The following is a 9,084-nucleotide window of genomic DNA, read 5'->3' on the forward strand; positions in this document are numbered from 1 at the left end:
TCTCTCTCTCTCATTCTGTCCCTCTCTGGTCAAATTAAAATAAATAAATAAAGATAAAATAATTCTTTTAAAAAATGCTCAATAGAAAGAAATAGAAAGGAACTTTCTTAACACAATAAAAAGGCCATATATGAAAAAATCCAGCTTACATATACAAGAGCACAAACTCTACCCCCTAAATTAGGAACATCTGCCTTTATCATTTCTACGCAACATAATAGTAGAAGTTCTAGCTACCAATTACACAAGAAAAGGAAATGAAAGTCAACTGTTCTGGAAAAGAAGCAAAATTATCTGTTTATAGATGATATGATCTTACCTGACAATATGATCTTTTTTTTTTTTTAAGAGGTTTTTGCTATAGGGCGTGTACGCTCGCCAGAAAGACAGAGAGAGACAGAGAGACAGAAAATGAGAAATCACCCCCCAGGGGGTATGGCCACGCCACAATCCCTTCTCCTCCATTCTCCTCTCCGGATCTTGGGCACGCATGCCCATGCGCCCGGTGTGAGTTTAAGCCACAGGGTCCGGGACTCGAACCGCGGTCAACTACGTGGGAGTCCAGCTACATAGCCATTACGCTAACTGCTGGTCCCCTTTTTTTTCTTTTTCTTGAAAACCCAACTCCAATAGGTTTAAACAGTTGGGATAGATTTTGGAGAACTTATCCACAAATTAAAGGTATTAATACCCATTGACTGATTGGTTGATTTATTTATGTATTTAAAAAATTATTTAATTTTATTTATTCATTCATGTATTTGAATTTGACAAGAGAGAGAGAAAGCAAACATGGTTGGCCATGCGGGAGTGTCCAGTGCCTTAACCACCGCGCCACTACTGGTTCCCTGGTTGATTGATTTATAGAAAATCGAACTCCAATAGGCTTAAACAATAAAAAGGATTTATTGGCTCACACAATTGTGAATTTAAGAGATGAGCAGAGTTTGCAGTTGGTTTGATTCTGTAGACAGTATCAAGGACCAGATTTCCTTCCGTCTGTTAGTCTGACCTTCCAAAGTATGAGCTTCATCCTAAATTTGACGTTCTTGGTAGTAAAACAGCTGCAGCACTTGAGGGCTTCACATCAGCCACATCACACTGTCCAAAAAATGAGACAAAGTTAGTATCTCTTTCAGGAGAACAAAAACAAACTCACAAAATACCTCTTCCTCCAAGTCTTGCAGTAAATAACCTGTAACATTTCACTCACTCAAATCGGATCACTAGTCCATTCCTGAACAATCCCCTTGACCAGGACAATGCATTGATTGGCTAAACCTGGGCTGCCTGTACCAATGGCTGGAACACAGTAGACGGACTTACCCTGAACAGGTTATACCCTTGGTGCACTTCTCTAGAAACCGAGTGTGAAATAGTGAAGATACAGAATGAATGTTGGGTAGGAAATCACACTGACCACCGCATACTATCTATTTATTGACATAGGGTATATGTGATCGCCAGATAGAGACATACAGGGAAGGAAAGTGAGAAATCACCCCCCAGTGGGGATAGACACGCCACAATCCCTTCTCCTTCATCCTCCTCTCATGATTTTGAGCACATGTGCACACGTGCCCCTGCATGATTCTCAAACTGCTGGGTCCGGGACTCAAACTGTGGAGTGGGCCATGTGGGATCCAGCATCTTAGCTACCATGCTATCCGCTGGCCCAGACCACCATATACTTTAATCCAGCAACTACACAGCTAGTAATTTTTTTCAAAATAATAATGTATGTATTTAATTGCATTTGTTATTTTTTTTTAAATTATTTCATTTAACTTTATTTATTTTAATTTGACCAGAGAGGGACAGAGTGAGAGAGAGAGAGAGAGGGAAAGTGAGAAAGTAAGCCGCCAGGTCCAGGACGTGAACCGTGGACAGCCATGTGGGAGTCTAGTGCCCTTAACCACTGTGGCACCTGCTGGCCCCTGTTATATGGTTGGCCATGTGGGTGTCCAGCACCTTAACCACCATGCTGCCTGCCTGCCCCATATACTTCTAGTAATTTATCCTACAGCTATATTGACACATGTACACAAATATGCAGGTTCAAGGAGACTTTTTTTTCTGAGAAGTTTTTTGCTATAGGGCTATGTTCAAGGAGACCTTTTTTTCTGAGAAGTTTTTTGCTATAGGGCGTGTGCACTTGCCAGAGAGAGACAGAGAGATAGAAAGTGAGAAATCACCCCCAAGGGGGATGGCCATGCCACAATCCCTTCTCCTCCATTCTTTTCTCAGAATCTTGGGCATGCACACACATGCGCCCGGTGTGAGTTTGAGCCACCGAGTCCAGGACTCACAACGCGGTCGGCCACATGGGAGTCCAGTGACATAGCCATTACGCTAACTGCTGGTTCCAGGAGACTGTCTTTTTGTTTTTATTAATTTTAAGAACAAAACAAAATAGGTATATTTCTATTGGTTACCTGATACAGAGTGTAGTATAAATGGATAGTATGACAAATACTGTATTTTATTTGAAATAAACAAAAATGCTTACATCGCTCAATAGGTCACTTGGAAACAAACTCTTGCTTGACTGTATTAGTGAGCAAAAACAAAGCTGAAGCACAAACATCCTTCCTTCTGCACGCGTATTTGGAAATATGTAGGAAGACACTACTTGCTTTTCTTTTTGCTTTTAAAAAGAAGCCCTGGCCATAGAAGTGTAAATTCATCCACCATTACCAGCTGCCATATTATATCTATGTCACCTATTCAGAGATCTCATACCTACCTGCCAACATATCTAGGAGGGCTGCTATATGACATTTGAGTTCTTGGCAGGCAGGACCAAGGATGAGTAATTTAAAACAAGTTTTATATCCTATTTAGAAGAAATCACTAGCATTCTTGCTGGCCCAAATTGGAAGTTAATTTTAAGAATAGGGCAGACCAGCAGGTGGCATGGTGGTTAAGTTGATGGACTCCCATATGGCTGACTGCAGTTCGAGTCCTTGATCTGGCTGCTTGAAAATCACATTGGGGGGACCATCAGCTGACATAATGGTTATGTCTCTGGACTCCCATGTAGTTGACCAGGTGGCTTAAACTCATATCAGGCACGTATGTGTACGTACCCAAAATCCCTAGAGGAGAATGGAGGAGAATGGATTGTGGCATGGCCATCCCCCCTGCGGGGTGATTTCTTGCTTCCGTATCTCTGTCTTTCTGGTGAGTGCACATGCTCTATAGCAAAATTCTCTCCAAAAAAAAAAAAATCACATTGGGTACATGTGCATTTGGGCCCAAAATCCTAGGAGAAGAATGGAGAAGAGACTGCAGTGTGAAGGGTGACTTCTCACTTTTCCTCCTTCTCTCTCTGGCAAGCGCACTCATCTTTACGGCAAAAGCCTAAAAAAAATAGGATAAGGACCAGCAGTTAGTGTAATGGCTATGTGGTTGGACTCCCATGTAGTTGACTGCGGTTTGCGTCCTGCGGTGGCTTAAAACTCACGCCAGGCGTGTGTGCGTGTGTGCCCAAGATCCCGGGAGGAGGATGGAGGAGAAGGGACTGCGGCGTGGCCATCACCCCCTGGAGGGTGATTTCTTGCTTTCTGTCTCTCTGTCTCTTTTTGTCTGTCTGGTGAGCGCACACGCCCTATAGCAAAAAGCTCTCAAAAAAAAAAAATAAAGGATAGAATTCTAGACAGTAATGTAAAAGAAAATACTACTGATATATTCAACAATATAAATCAAGTTCATATTCAGTGTTGAAGAGCACATGCTATGTATGATTATACTTATATAAATTTCAAATATAGGTAGGGGCCAGCAGGTGGCATGGTGGTTAAGGATGCTGGACTCCCACATGGCTGACCACGGTTCGAGTCCTGGACCTCCCTTCTCCTCTCGGGATCTTGGGCATGCACACACACAGGCGCCCGGCGTGAGATTAAGCCACCAGGTCTGGGATTCGAACCATGGTTGATTACATGGGAGTCCAGCGATATTAACCATTATACCATCTACTGGTCCCCAAAATTATTCTTAAAAGATTATAGATGCCAGAATATGATTAATCTTGGGAATGGTTAATGCCTAAGAGGGAGCGCATGGAACCAGCCTTCCTTTTCTTCTTTATTGATGACGGTGTGCACACACACCTGAGCGAGACAGAGAGAGAAATAAGCACTCTCCACAGGGTCTGGCCACATGAGGACACTCTTCCTTCAGTCCTTCAACCCGTAGAATCTCAGCACTTGTGCACATGCCTGGTATGTTTCAGGCTGACTGGGCCAAGGAGTCAAAGGATGCTTGCCATGTGGGATCCAGCTTCTCTTGAGTAGTGCAATATGCGGCCGACTGCAGTTCAAGTTGCGGACCTGGCGGCTTGCTGTCTCACTTTCTCTCTCTCTCACTTGCTCTGTCCCTCTCTGGTCAAATTTAAATAAATAAATAAAGTAAAATAATTTTTAAAAAGATTTGTACATTTTACCATATGTTAAGTTTTATCTAAATAAATGAAAAGAAAGGCTGGCCCCATGCCCTAGGCTGACCATGATTCAAATTTTGGCCCCAGCAGGTTGAAAAACATGCTCAAGACATGTATGTGAGTACCTCAATCCCAACAGAATGGAGAAATGGAGAAGGGGTTGTAGTGTGACCACATCCCACTATGGGGATGCTTTCTCCCTCTCTCTGTATTTGCTGAAGACGTGCACATTCCGGCAATTAAACAGAAATGATAAATGAAGAGGAATGAGGTATACCATACGGTGATACGGAATGAATTTCAGGATATATTTCTAAATGTGTATATGCAGCAATTCCTTCTCATCCACGGCTTTGCTTTCTCCAGTTTTCATTACCCATGGTGAACCCTAGTTTGAAAATAGTAAATGAAAAGTTCCAAAAATAAATAATTGTTAAGATATAAGTTGCACACCATTCTGGGTAGCATGATGAAACATTTTGCCATCCTACTTGGGACATGAATCTTCCTTTGGTCCAGTGTAGCCATGCTATATACTCTACCTGCCCATTAGCCACTTAGTACAGGTGTCCCCAACACCCAGGCCATGGACTGGGTTGCTACCAGTCCGTGGACTGAGGTGAGCAGTAGGCAAGCAAGCAAAGCTTCATCTGTATTTTCAGCTGCTCCTCATTGCTCACATCGCCACCTGAGCCGTGCCTCCCGTCAGATCAGAGGCAGCATTAAATTCTCATAGGAGCTCCCACATGGGACTGCCGAGTTGCAGGAAAACAAGCTCAGGAATCCCACTGATTCTGCATTATGGTGAATCATACAATTATTCCATTGTATATTAATGTAATAAAAATAGAAATAAAATGCACAATAAACTCAATGTGCTTGAATCATCCTGAAACCATTCCCCCTGCCTTGGTCCATGGAAAAGTCGTCTTCCAGAAAACCGGTCCCTGGTGCCAAAAAGGTTGAGGACTGCTGACTTAGAAGCCATATCAGTTATCAGATTAAAAACAAACAAACAAACAAACAAACAAACAAAAACAGTGTCTTTAGGGTTCAGTACTAACCAAGATTTCAGACATCAACTTGGGGTCTTGGAACATATTCCCTATAAATTCTATCATATTGCATATATCAATAAATATGAACCTATACACATACATGGTGCACTGGCAGTGAAGTATAGAAAACAGAGGAAACAGGGAACAGCAGTTAGCATAATGGCTATGTAGCTGGACTCCCATGTAGTCAACCACGGTTCGAGTCCCGGACCCGGTGGCTTAAACTCATGCCAGGCTTGTGTGCATGCATACCCAAGATCCTGGGAGGAGAATGGAGGAAAAGGCATTGCAGCATGGCCATCGTCCCTGGGGGGGTGAATTCTCACTTTCTGTCTCTCTGTCTCTCTCTGTCTCTCTGTCTTTCTGGTGAGCACACGTGTCCTATAGCAAAAACCTCTCCAAAAAAAAAAAAAAGAAAGAAAATAGAAGAAACAATGAAGAACAATTCCCCTGGGATAAATACTGGAACAGACCTTTGTTCTGAGGTCATCTGATCCTTGGTGGCCTACAACCTAAGATTTAAAAGTTCCATGCTTTAAGTGATATCTAATTAGAAGTCAGGGAACAGAAAACAGATAACATGAATGAGTAAGACTGGCCATGAGTTAATAACCACTGAAGCTAGGTGACAAGTAACAAGAGAATTTACTACACTATTCTCTTACTTTTATGTTCAAAATTTTCCATAATAGAAAGTAATGGGGGAATGAGCAGTTAGCGTAATGGCTGGACTCCCACGTAGTCGACCGTGGTTCATGTCCCGGGCCTGGCGGTTTAGAACTCACACCGGGCACGTGTGTGTGTGTGTGTGCCCAAGATCCCGAGAGGAGAATGGAGAAGGGATTGCGGCATGACCATCCCCCCTGGGGGGTGATTTCTAGCTTTCTGTCTCTATGTCTCTCTCTGTCTGGCGAGCGCACGCGCCCTATAGCAAAAACCTCTCAAAAAAAAAAAAAGTAACAGGATAAAAAGCCAAAGAAAAACAGATTACCTACAAAGAAATGATTGTTGACAAGACTTAACAAAAAAACCAGAGTTTAGAACACTGCATATAGCATGCTACAAACACACACACACACACACACACACACACACACACAACACAAATACAAATATCTCGGGGCCAACCAGTGGCATGGTAGTTAAGGCAGTTGGATCCCACATGGCTGATTTTGAGGTTCAAGTTCTGGATGTGGTAGCTTAATAATTATACCAGGGGGAACCAGCAGTTAGCGTAATGGCTATGTCGCTGGACTCTCACGTAGTCGACCGCGGTTCGCGTCCCGGACCTGGTGGCTTAAAACTCAAGCTGGGCGCGTGTGCGTGCGTGCCCAAGATCCCGAGAGGAGAATGGAGGAGAAGGGATTGCGGCGTGACCATCCCCCCTGGGGGGTGATTTCTTGCTTTCTGTCTCTATGTCTCTCTCTGTCTGTCTGGCGAGCGCACGCGCCCTATAGTAAAAATCTCTCAAAAAAAAAAAAATAATTATACCAGGCACATGTGCATGCGTGTCCAAAATCCTAAGAATGGAAAGGGGAATGTGGCGTGGCCATCCCCCTGGGCGTGATTTCTCACTTTCTCTCTTTTCTCTTTTCCATCAAGTGCACACGCCACATAGCAAAACTAAGGATGGTAATAACAATATATCTCTAGTAGGACAGGAAAAAAATTAACATAATTGGGCCAGCTATGTAGAATGGTAGTTAATTAAGATGGCTGGATCTTACATGGCTGACTACAGTTTAAGCACTGGACCCAGTGGCTTGAAAAACACACTGAAGGCATCTGTGTGGACAAAATCTTGAAAGGAGGGAGAGATGGAGAAGGGGTGTGATCACTTTCTTGGAGGGGATGCTTTCTCACTTTCTCTCTTTTCCCTCTAGGAAGCATCTGTGGCAAATTTTCTTTTTGTGGGGAGAGGTTTTCGGTATAGGGTGCATATGCTCGCCAGAAAGACAGAGAGAGACATAGAGACAGAAAGCGAAAAATCACCCCCTGGGGGGATGGCCATGCCACAATCCCTTCTCCTCCATTCTCCTCTCGGGATCTTGGGCACGCACGCACACGCACCTGGCGTGAGTTTAAGCCACCAGGTCTGGGACTTGAACTGCGGTACACTACATGGGAGTCCAGCAACATAGCTATCATGCTAACTACTGGTCCCTCTTTTCTTTTCTTTTGTTTTAAATAATTATTTATTCAATTTTTATTTATTCATTCATTTATTTTAATTTGACCAGAGACAGACAGAGAGAGAGAGAGAGCAGAGGGAAAGTGGGAAAGCAAGCTGCCAGATACGGGACTTGAACCGCAGTCAGCCATGTGGGAGTGTCCAGCGCCTTAACCACCACGCCACCTGCTGGTCTCCTCTCTTTTCTTTTTTTTTTTAATTGAGTTTTTTTCATTATCCAATCTCATTTTTTTTTTTTTTTTTTTTTTCACTGGGTCCGGGACTCGAACCATAGTCGACTACATGGGAGTCCAGCAACATAGCCATTATGCCAACTGCTGGACCAATAATAATTTTTAAAAAGAATGAAGATCTAATAAATGGACAGAAGTACTATATTCCTAAATAAGAAGTTTCATAACTAAAAATTATCAAATAATTATAAATTCCAATAAAATTGCATTAGGATTTTGGGAGTTAGGAAGGGAGTATTAGAAAAACTGGCTCTGGGGACCAGCATTTAGCATAATGGTTATGTCGCTGGACTCTCACGTAGTCGATTGGGGTTCAAGGCCCGGACCTGGTGGCTTAAACTCACACCGGGCACGTGTGCGTGCATGCCCAAGATCCATAGAGGAGAATGGAGGAGAAGGGATTGTGACGTGGCTATCCCTCCTGGGGGATGATTTCTCGCTCTCTGTCTCTGTCTTTCTGGCAAACGCACACGCCCTATAGCAAAAAAATCTCTCCAAAAAAAAAAAAGAAAAAGAAAAACTGGCTCTGGGGACCAGCAGATGGCATAATGGCTACATCACTGGTCTCCCACATAGTTGACCATGGTTTGAGTTCTTGACCCAGTGGCTTAAAACTCACACTGGGCAAGTGTGTATACATGCCCAAGATCCTGAGAGGATAATGGAGGAGAAAGGATAGTGGCATGGTGATCTCCCCGGGGGGTGATTTCTCATTTACTGTCTCTCTGTCTTTGTATGTCTGTCCGGCGAGTACACGAGCCCTATAGCAAAAATCTCTTTTTAAAAAAAAGAAAAACTGGCTCTGAAGTTCATTTGGAAGCATATACAAAAAGAGTCAAGAAACTTAAAAAACATTTTGCCATAGGGCCCTTGAGCTAGCTGGAGACAGGGAGAGAGAGGGAGAGAAAGTAAGCAAATGAGAAAGCATCCACCATGAGGAATGGTCACGCTGCAATTCCTTCTTCCCCATCTCTTTCTCCTTTTGGGATTTTGGGCATATATGCACATGTCTGGTGTGTTTCTCAAGCTGCTGGGTCTGGGACTCAAACCAGCCAGCCAGCCATGTGGGATCCAGCCACCTTAACCACCATACCACCAGCTAGAAACTTTTCTTTTCTATCAAAGAACTATTTATTTACTTTCGGTTATTATGATTTT

The 9,084-nt window shown here is 43.2% G+C and overlaps 1 long non-coding RNA gene across 1 annotated transcript; it reads right to left on the minus strand.

Annotated features, from left to right (window-relative positions):
• Positions 1–884: 884 nt before the first annotated feature.
• LOC114007406 (uncharacterized) lies at positions 885–5,677 on the minus strand. Its single transcript, XR_003549036.1, has 2 exons — positions 4,722–5,677; positions 885–1,101 (listed from the first exon to the last, which is right to left on the minus strand). It is a non-coding gene; the product is annotated as an uncharacterized LOC114007406 (long non-coding RNA).
• Between the last annotated feature and the right edge of the window lie 3,407 nt (positions 5,678–9,084).

Source organism: Tupaia chinensis, unplaced genomic scaffold, assembly GCF_000334495.1.
Source record: "Tupaia chinensis unplaced genomic scaffold, TupChi_1.0 Scaffold000165_1, whole genome shotgun sequence".
In the NCBI taxonomy this organism is placed as follows: Eukaryota; Metazoa; Chordata; class Mammalia; order Scandentia; family Tupaiidae; genus Tupaia; species Tupaia belangeri.